Source organism: Drosophila navojoa, chromosome 5, assembly GCF_054131105.1.
Source record: "Drosophila navojoa isolate 15081-1374.11 chromosome 5, UAZ_NAV_1.0, whole genome shotgun sequence".
In the NCBI taxonomy this organism is placed as follows: domain Eukaryota; kingdom Metazoa; phylum Arthropoda; class Insecta; order Diptera; family Drosophilidae; genus Drosophila; species Drosophila navojoa.
In genome coordinates this window covers 7,995,279-8,006,564 of record NC_142893.1, presented here as the reverse complement: position 1 = coordinate 8,006,564, position 11,286 = coordinate 7,995,279, and the positions used below count along the sequence as shown (strand labels likewise).

Genomic DNA, 11,286 nt, shown 5'->3' with positions numbered 1-11,286 from the left:
TCAGCATCCCCACGTCTTGGCGCGCCTGGCCGTGGCGCGTCCCATTGGTATTGCGGGCGATCGCCAACGACTGCTCCCACAGCTCATAGTCGTGCAGTATCATCTGAACACGCCGATTCAACGGCCGTCGATTGTAACGCACCGTCAGCTGATTGTCGCCACTGCCGTCCATAATTTGGTTACGCGCACGTTTCTCTCCACAGTTCAATTGCGTATTTTAATTTACAAATGTACAGATTTTTTTTTTTTTTTTGGTTTTTTTTTTATTTATTTTCGAATTTGATGTTGTTTAAACTTTTATGTCAAGTAGGGGATTTTATTTATTTTTTTTTGTAGTCAAACCAGATATTGTTCCACTAACATTTTCGAATCTCAACTGGCATTTAAAACAAAACGGAAATGAATATGTCGAGCAGATTGACTGTTAATATGCTTAAATAAAGCATGAATCGACATCGGTTAAAGGGTAGAGAATAGCAGAGGCATAGAGAGGAGAGAGAGAGAGAGTAGAGAAAATACCAAAACTATAGCTCATATGCTGGACGCTTTATTAGATTTTTGGACCACAGCGCAATCAACGCGCTGCCAGCAACCACAAAGCACTTAACTATGTGTGTGTGCCACAAACACACACGCACACGCGCACACCTCCCACTCCCACTCCCACTCCCACTCGATTTATGTGTGTGTGCATGCGGAAACGGAAGCGAGTCAAAGCCTGTGTAAAGTGTTCAGCCTGGTTGACTGACCGCATAAATCCATCTCCCATTGCCCATTGCCCATTGCCCATTGGTCTGATGTGGCCAAAGCCGAAACGCGGCCATTGGCCATGCACAGCTGGCCGAAAGTATTGCCATTGCCCCATAATGCTGCCACAGAGCCGCACAATGCTTTTTTGCTGTCAATTTGTGATAACGGCCAGCTTCATTTTCAACAAAAAAAAAAAAAAAAAAAGGGAACCAAAATATCTACGACTTTATTTGTGGCCACTGGCACAACGCATGCCACAGCGCGTGCAGCATCAACGCATGTTGCCCGCCGTCCGTCGTCTCCTGAATTATGAAGCCAAGTGAATTGTACGCAATTTCGCCAAAAGCAATCAAATTATTATTAACTGTAAACTGAAACTTGACCGCTTCACATTGGCGCGCTATATAATTTCGAAATTGCAATTTATTCGAGGCGAAGCACATTTAAAATGATATGAGCGCGCTGCAGCTTAAATCCCATTCTCTAATGAACTAATTTTATTTCGCAATAAACGGCTGAAGAGCTGATTAATTTAGTTGTTGAGCTAGCTTCTTGATGGAGTGAAATAATAATTATAAATTATTGTTAAAGAGATATTTATTCTGGTTTCAGCAATAAGAGTAAAAAGCAAGTTTGATCCATAAGAAGAATAGGAAAATGAATACTAATAGATATTGTATAGATACTTTATATTTTATTTTTCTTAAAGCCCATTAAAAGTGCTTAAATAAATGAGGAAGAATAAAAAAGTGAATACTAATGCAGTCAATACTATATATTATATAAATAGAAGTCGATTACTAACGTCGCACTATTTAGATAAATAAATAATAATACAATAATAAATTTTACATATATAAAACTGTCTTTCAATCTCTGTCCTTATTTTCTCAGTTCATTTCTCTCTCAAACTTGAGTTCTTCTAGCAGTCGCAGTAACAAAGAAAAAAAAAAAAACTTATTCAAAACGCTATTTCTCTGCATTTCTTTCAAGCAGCTTGTGTCAATTCAGTTTGGCTCGATATGACAATTTTTTTTTGCCTTGACTGTGGCTTTGAGTTGGCAACGAATCGAAACGCCAAATGCCTGAAGGCGACTTGCATCTGGCATCTTGTCTCATGGTCAAAGGCTGTCTACAGTGCCTTGAGGCTGATGTAGATCTCAGCTGCGACAACGGTCTGTATTTGATTGCACAATGAGTGCCGCAGCTTGTTTAGCCTTTAATCAATATAATATGACATATTTTAGTTGTAAATATGGGATGTAAGAGAAAATGGAAATAAATTTGATTTAATTTGAATAAATTTAATATCAATTGGATTTATTTTAAATTACACTAATTTAGTAATGAAATAAAATGTAATAAATTCCATTAAATTTAAAACAGTCTAATATATTTTACATTGTTGCAAATATATAAAGCATAAAATAATTCATTATAATTTTTGCTAATGAGCATCAGGCATAGCGCTGTTTTCTCTTTGACTACGACAATAATTTCCTAAGCGTAGCTTTCGCTCAATGGAGGCAGCTCAAATGGAAATCTATATGATGCATATGAAAATCCAACTGCAGCATTTAACGAGCAAGCGAGCGAAATGCTTAAATTAGCTCAGCAAATGCGGTGGCAATAAAAAAAGAAATGTGCAACAGCAGGCTGAGCACAAAAGTCAATGGGAGGCAAACGGCAGCATAAGCAGAAGAGCAGAACGAGAGAGAGAGGGAAAGAGAGAGAAAAAAGCAATGCACGCATTTGCAGAAGACAGGCTAGAGAATTAATTAGAAGAAAGAGGTGCCTACGAAGAAGAGCGATTCGATCTCAAGATCCTTGGGACCGACTTCTGTGGAATCGAGCTGCAAGAGAGCTACATAACCTGCTAAGGGAAATTAGAAGTGATTTCTTCGAAAAGAAACTCGCTATGGAAGTGTACAAAATCGCTCAAGAACCAAAAGACGTTAAATAAAGAAAATATATGAAAATTAAAATAACTGTGTTTTCATTTTGTAGTTTGTATTTTTATTTTGCAGACTATTGCTGGCCTATTGTATTTATTATTCATTCTGCATGAGAATCTGCTCGGTGCACAGCTCAGAGAACATTAAAAAATGTAAGGGTGCTCGTATTAAAAAAAAATGATTTCTTTAAATTTACAGTGCTGCCCTCTAGAGTATGCAATGGAAATGCACTTTTCGATATCTCAGCAAAAAAGTATGCCACACTTTTATTTGTTGGTTGTGAACTTTGCTAAATGCATGAATGATAATAAAATATGTTGCATAATTTTGTGCTGGAATGTCAAAAATGTGTTTTTATTGCATATTCCCGAGGGCAGCGGGAGTAGCTACAGAAATCTGATATACAACTGTTGCATACTTTTGTGATGAGATGTCGAAAAGTGCATTTCCATTGCATACTCTAGAGGGCAGCATTGTAAATTTAAAGAATTCTTGAATTCGCGATAGGGGAATTTGCGCTAAATCCAACTATAGACGCATATGGGTCCTGCAAAATCGAGTTTTGCGTCAAATCACAAACTGCCCAGGCGTTCGATCGAGTGTGGCACGCCGGAATGCTGTTGAAGATCAAACGGTGCTGCCCTCTAGAGTATGCAATGGAAATGCACTATTCGATATCCCAGCAAAACAGTATGCCACAGTTTTATTTGTTGGCTGTGAACTTTGCTAAATGCATGAATGATAATAAAATATGTTGCATAATTTTGTGCTGGAATATCAAAAATGCGTTTTTATTGCATATTCCCGAGGGCAGCGGGAGTAGCAACAGAAATTTGGTATAAAACTGTTGCATACCTATGTGATGAGATGTCGAAAAGTGCATTTCCATTGCATACTCTAGAGGGCAGCATTGTAAATTTAAAGAAATCTTGAATTCGCGATAGGGGAATTTGCGCTAATCCAATTATACATTCTAGGTACGTTCGCAATTCTGTACTGCACAGCGATCTAAAAATGCCAACAATCGCTGAGCTGATTGGACGTCACTCTTCGAGGTACGCGGACAGGCTCTTGGCGCACCCTAATCCACTGGCTGCTGACCTGGTCGTCAACAACAACAGGCGACGATTTAAAAGGCTTCACCCATAAGACAACAGATAATGGACATTGTAAATATTTATAAATAATGTAAATAGTTTATTTTTTTTTTTTTATTTATTTTTTTTATTTTATTTTATTTAAGCGTTGAACCTGTACATGCAAATATAGTACTTTAACAACACAGTTGGAATATTATATTAGAGCCTAACCTTCTGATGATTCAGGAGGACTTACAATATATATTTACAAATATCACTAATCTAAACTTATCTATTTTATCTATTTTTGCAAAGCCTAAGCGTTTTGAATAGTGTAAAAAAAATAGGTTAAGGTTTCAAGATGACTGCGCTATAGAGTCCAAGACAGAAGCCGCAATAAATAAATTAAAAAAAAAAAAAGAAATAAGAGAAAATAAAAATAAATTTGATTTTATTTGAATTAATATAATATTAATTGCAATTATTTAAACTTACACTAATTTAATAATGTAATAAAATGTAATAAATTCCATTAAATTTAAAACAGTCTAATATATTTTACATTGTTGTAAATTTATAAAGCATAAAAAAATTCATTAAAATTTTAGCTAATGTGATGCAAATTTAAATATGAACAAAGCTGTGCTAATTTTTATCAAACTCACCCAGCAATGAGCATCAGGCATAGCGCTGTTTTCCCTTTGACTACGACAATAATCTCCTAAGCGTAGCTTTCGCTCAATGGAGGCAGCTCAAATGGAAATCTATATGATGCATATGAAAATCCAACTGCAGCATTTATCGAGCGAGCGAGCGAAATGCTTAAATTAGCTCAGCAAATGCGGTGGCAATAAAAAAAGAAATGTGCAACAGCAGGCTGAGCACAAAAGTCAATGGGAGGCAAAAGGCAGCATAAGCAGAAGAGCAGAAAGAGAGCGAAAGAGAGAGAGAGTGAGAGAGGGAAAGAGAGAGAAAAAAGCAATGCACGCATTTGCACAATTTTAATTACGCTGCACATTTGCATTTGAATTGCGCATTTTACACGCTGATAAACTCAAATAAAGGGCAACAGTTGGGCGAGCTGCAGCCAAAGACACACACACACACAAACAGAGCATTAACACACACACACATGTGAGTGTGGTATTTTTACTGATTTGCAGTACGTGTAATTTTCAAGTTGACAACTTTTGTGCCAAAGCGCTGACCTCGTTAAAAGAAAAAACACACAAACACACACAAGCACACACACACACAGGTAAGAGCTGCATGTGTATGGTTGTGTGCTTTAGAAATGGCTGCACCCGCAGCTATAGCCTTATCCATTGCATACTTTTGTGGGTAGCACAAGAGAAAAATGCAGACAGCTGAAAGCGAAAGTCACATGCGAACAAAAGCGCCAAGAAATTCAACTAGCAAATACAAACACATATTACATAGAGTATATATACATACACAAATACATACATAGATAGCATATATATTATACATAGCCTTACATGCGCAGTCTCATATATAAATACAAATAATTTTGCCATGTTAAAGGAAAAATCTCACACACACACACACACACAGCTCCTTCCTCGCTTCAATCTGTTGCTCTGCTCGGGCCGCTGTGCTGCACCTGTCGTCTGGCCAGCTGCAGCAGCTCGTGCACCCGCTCACTTTCAGCCATCAGCTGGCTGTGGGCCAGCTCGCGGCTCGCACGCGCTCCTCGCTCCAGCGGCAGCAGCCAGACGCTGGCATTCAGATTGTGGTTCTGATACGGATTCGGCTGCTCGTTGACGGGCAAATTGTTGAAGCGCTCATCGCTATGCTCGCTGTTATTCATTTTGGTAAAAAAAAAGAAAAAAAACAAGAGATAGACGAATATTTGGATGCCTCAAACATTAATTGGCACGTGTTACCTCGCCTACTGCGAAAATTCTAATTCTAATTCTACTTAAAAATAAAAATATAACAAGCAGAAAGCCTTTTAGCCTGGCGCTTGTAAACTGTTTTTAATGACGGCCGCCATTTGGCTAATGATGGCGGCGCCTGGCTAAAGTTTTTGGCTGCAAATTGAAAATTTGCTGCCTACAAAATTGGCAAAACTTTTGTGGCTAGTTTTTTTTTTTTTTTTTTCTGCTTGTGGTTGACTATTTCCGTTCGTTGTGAATGAAAAATGAGCACGTGTCGCCGTGTGGGCGTGTCACAGCCACCCACATTTGAGGTGACATTAATTAGTAGACGCTGAGCGCAGCGCGCGAATATCAAATGAAGATTTCCGCAGGCATGCGGTTTCATTTCGCTAAGAAGTCACGCCGCAATTTGGGTCAACATAAATGTGGCCGAGTGCGTGTGTGTGTGTGTGTAAGAGAGAGATAGAGAGAGAGAGAGAGAGTGTGACATTTAAGCCGTATTAGCAGCTACACACACACACACACACACACACACACACACACGCCTTTACTCACCTGCTCGCTTTGTCACCTTTGACAATTTAAATACCACTATGATTAATAAGTCGGCTCATTGCACATACGAGCCGTAGGCCAGCTTTGCAGCGGTTGGCTGCTGATTTGCTGCCTGACGCTTTAATAAAAGCCAAGTTGACTGATCCGTTTGAGCCACTCAGCGCACTAAATGCTGTCAATGCCAGAGCAACAAATTGAAGTGCGTCGTCTAAAGGGTCATAAATATGCACAAGCACACATGCTACACACACACACACACACACACACACGCACCCACTCACACACATACTTACACACCCACTACAAGCACACACAGCCAACGGCTGCATATGGCAATGCCCTGCGGCGAGGCCCAGCGTCGCTGGCAACACTAAAAGGTCGCACGTCGCCCTCACGCTCATTTATAAGCATTCATCATTCATTTGGCACAGCCTCCTGCCCGGCTACACCTACTACGGCCACTCGTCTGGCCCACGCTTGCAATAAGAGAGAAAGAGAGAGAGAGAGCGAAAAAAATGTGAATGGAGCAGAGGGAGATCGGGAGCGAGAGCGAGAGGAAGAGTGCGTGTGGGTGCGGTGTTTGTTACCTTAGGCCAGTTCATGGGCCGCTCCGCTCGCATGGTTCCTGAATTGCTGCTCTCGAGCAGCGTTCGCATACAAATTAATCTTCATCTCCATCTTCATCTGCACACACTGGCCGTAGGCGCAAGAAACTCAAGTTTGCCATTTGTTAGGCACTTACTTAAATGCAATACAACAGCCGCAGCAGCAGGAGAAGCAGGAGGAGGAGCCGAAGGAGCAGCAATAGCATTAAATAGGGGCAAGCTTGCTCTGTAGCTGAGGCGACAATTAAACGTATTATACAAAGAGCTTGTAAGTTGGCTACATATATGCATGTACATATCTACTATATACTAAACATACACATACACATATATAGCACACAACATGTAAGTATCGTATTTATCGAGGGCAGCTTACATTCACTGAATGCCCCACTAGCAGGCCCCAATTAAATACTCTGCTCCCCGCTTCAATGAGCAACATTCGAACCATTTTAAGCTGCTTAAAATTGAAATCATATTTAAATGTGTGCCTATTTGAATTTGGCAGCATTAATTTAATAGTAGAGTCAGGGGGAACCACATGATAAACCAGAATATATATATCTCTCGGTGTGTGTTTTAAGCAACAACATATGCAAGTGTCGCATATGTTGTTGCTTAAAACACACACCGAGAGAGAGATAGAGGGAGAGAGAGAGAGAGGGGGAGGGAGAGAGAGAGGGCGAGAGAGAGAGATAGAGTGAGAGAGATAGAGAGAGAGAGAGAGTGAGAGAGAGGGGGAGAGAGAGAGAGACACAGGGAGACTATTTCAAATGTATATATATTTCTATGAGTACAATAAACTACATAATAAAATAAATTAAAAATAACAAAAATAAAAATAAAAATAAATTATATAAATATCAAACAAAATCAAATAATTGTAAAATAAAATAAAAATAAATTAAATAAATACTGAATATCAAAGAAGATTTTTAGAACTGCGATTATATGGAATATGAAGTTCAAATACTAGTGAAGAAATAAGAAATACTAGTGAAGAATATAAATAAATGTGTAAAATACAGGATTTAATTTAACAAAAAATTAATAATAATGAAAATGCGAAAAAAAAGAGAAAGTAATGAAATATATTTTTCTTATACTGAAAATAAAAGGAAAGTAATATATGTATGCATATGTAAGCAGACCTCCAATCCATGCAACACAGCCCCAAAATATACTCCATCACACTTTAAGCTGACTCCAACTCCCAACTTCCAACTTCACGCTGCAACACATAAACATTTTCATTTGTTTCCACAGTCCATCAGGCATGGCTATCGCGTGTTTACACAAAACTGTTAATTGCTGCAAACAAATATTAACTGTCGCGCACGTTGGCGAATTGTTGTTGCAATGCTTCCGTTTGACTGGCCAATTTATGCGGCAAATTGTTGCAGGCGCAAACAAAACAACAAACAATAAACAATGAAGCGCTGCATATGTTGACTTTTGGTGTCATTGATTGCAGTTTAAATGTAGCTAAACAGCTAACTCAAATGAGCGTGAGAGAGAGAGAGAGAGGGAGAGGGAGAGACAGAGGGAGCCCAACACACTGCCAAATGCAAAAATTGTGTAAATTTCAAGTTAACAGCTCTTGACCCGGTTCGGCAGCTGGCAGCAAAAGTTACCCGTTGGCAGAACGCGCTTGCCTGTTCGTTCGTTCGCTTTTTGGCCAACGGCTGTTGGCTGCTTCTTGTTGTTGTTGTTGTTGTTTACAAATATGCAAAAGCGCAATTGTGTGTTAAGTTGCCTTTGTTTGCGTGTGTGTGTGTGTGTGTGTGGTGTATCTCTGCGTATCGGCTGCACACTTTTAGGCCCAGCCAAAGAGGTAAATACATTTTCTTCTCACCATCCAAACGACGGGCGCATAAAGTTTTTGGCACCTCGCGGCAGCCGGCGCGTCGCAATGCCGAGCTCCTCGCGTAAAACTTTAAGACTCGAAACTTTATAATACGCCGACGAACAATTGCTGCCCCGGCTGGCAGCTGGCTCACGCTTTTAGCGTATACATTAAGTGCTCCCCTTTTCAGTAGCCCATTTTAGTTTCATTTCTCTTTTCTTTTCTCGTTTTTTTTTTTTTTTGCGCCATTATTGGGGCCAAAGCGAAAGTTGTAAGCACACACACACACATACACACACGCACATCTTGGGCACTGTGTTTTGTGTTACCTTTTCGCTCTTGTTTAACTAACAATTCAAGCTGGTTTACCACTCCAAGACAACAGTGCGATATGTGTAAAGGCGTAAAAGAAGAAGGCCAGAGCAGGAGGCCAGAGCAGGAGACTAAGCAGGAGCAGGAGTCTAAGCTCATTGAACGAACTAATGCAAATTGCCAGACTTAAGGGTATCCTGCTAAAAGCAAACGCAAGTGCTTTCGATTTACAATGAAAAACTTGATTTTTATGAATTTTAACAAATATATAAATACGTAGGAAAAGTACTTTAAATATTAAATAAATGAAGATAAAAAATAAATAAAATATATATATCACATAGCATTAAGAGGGTAGAAGAAATATACTCTATAATAATAAAGTTTAATGAAAAATAAAAATAAAAATAAAATAAATTTAAATTAATAAAATTTGTATTGCAGTAATTAATGCCGATAAATAAAGTATAATTTTAAGAATTAATTTTTATGTAAACTGGAACTGGAACTATATAAAATATAAATATACATACGTAGTTATATTATAAAAATTTTTGTATAATGTATTTACAGACAAATACATTTATATGTAAAAATTTCTCCTAATCAAACTCTTTGGTTCAATTATGCTCATTTCCTACACTTGAAATCAAATCAGACTCTTTGTGAATTCGAGTTTGTATTGCATTGAGCATGCTGCATATCATCAACTGGAGAAGAGCACTGCGTGCAAGCATCGGCTGCTGTTCTTTTCTCATCTCTTTCAGTGCTGCTTGCCCTTCGATTCTACAAACCTCAGAGTGCGCTCCATGCAGCGCCGCCCGAGCGTAACAATGAGCTAAAGTGAGAGAAGTGCAGTACCTGCATAATTGAGTGCTGTTTGGAAGGCAAGAGCTCAAGTGCATGTGGGAGGGTGTGTGTGTGTGTGTGTGTGAGTCTGTGAAGCTATACATGATCAGTGCAACTGTGACTAGACAGAGTGAGCTATAGAGTCTAGTGGAGTAAAGAAGTATAACTCATGCTCAATGAGTTTTGATAGTAGTTGACAGTATTTAATAGTAAAACTTTTGCACATATGTATATACTATTGAATAAGTATACAAAGTTTTACGAAAGATTTATTAAATTTATTTTATTATTTTTATCAAATTTAATTCTTTAGCTATATTTCTCTGTTATATTTATATTTTGTATTTATTGTATTTATATACTGCCCGAAGGCCTTTTTTTGCTCTGGCTTCTAGCTTTTTTATTTAGAATTAATTCTGTGTAACAATTAAACAAATTAAATTAAATTAAAATTAAATTATTTTATTTATACTTTATTACTTACTTTGCTAATACTCCTACAATTTATTCATTCAAGACTTTATTATTATTTAATAAAAAATACATGTTTATGCATTTTAATAACATTTTATTTTAAATATATATATTTTGTTTTCTATAATTTTTGCAACTTATAAAATTAATAAGTTTTACAGAGATTTGCTCAACATCACTTAGATCACTTTCTCTCCTTGCACATCTATTTAAGTATTCACACAACTACCTTGTATAAACAGTTATAGATAGCACAGGGTATGCTGCCTCAATGTTGCACAGTGCACAGGGCCGCAATGTAAACAAATGTAAAAATACTCATATGTTTCAATAACAAAACACTCAACACTTGCACTGGCAACAGGACAGCAGGAGGAAGAGGAACAGGAGAAGGAGAAGCAGCTGTAGCTGCTGTTGCAGTTGCAGTGGGTGTGGAGTGGCATAGTAAAAGCTGAAAAGCGCAACGACCGATTTACATAAAAGACCAACACACATACACATATATGTGTGCTGAGGCCCGGCAAACTATTGTTGAGCGAGAGAGAAGGAAAAAACTTTTGCTGCCGCTTAAAATCAACATGCAAAAAAACTTTGACTGCAAGATTTGAGAAAATAATTTATGGCCCAAAATTTCGCTTTATAATTCCGAATGTTAAACAAAATACTTGCCGTTATGCTCGACTAGCTGCACTTGCTGACTTTATGTGGCAAGAGCAAAAAAAAAAAAATAAAAAATAAAAAAAAAAATATATATAGTATATAAAAGAAAAAAACACGTGTCAACATGCCGGCTGGCAAGGCTTCAATATACAGGCGGAATATCCTGGCGTATCACAAGCAGCTGAAAACAGTAGCAGGGCTTGCCTCTCTCTCTCTCTCTCTCCCTCTTGATCGACCCTCGCTGTGTGTCACTTTGTGGCCATGCAAATGGCTGGCACGGAAATCGGCGTTTTTATGCAC

The 11,286-nt window shown here is 38.3% G+C and overlaps 1 long non-coding RNA gene across 1 annotated transcript in view; it reads right to left on the bottom strand.

The window, feature by feature from the left end:
• The window catches only part of LOC149091007 (uncharacterized), a 39,147-nt gene that overhangs the window by 18,717 nt on the left and 9,144 nt on the right, over positions 1-11,286 (bottom strand). The gene's annotated exons all lie outside the window — the stretch shown is intronic.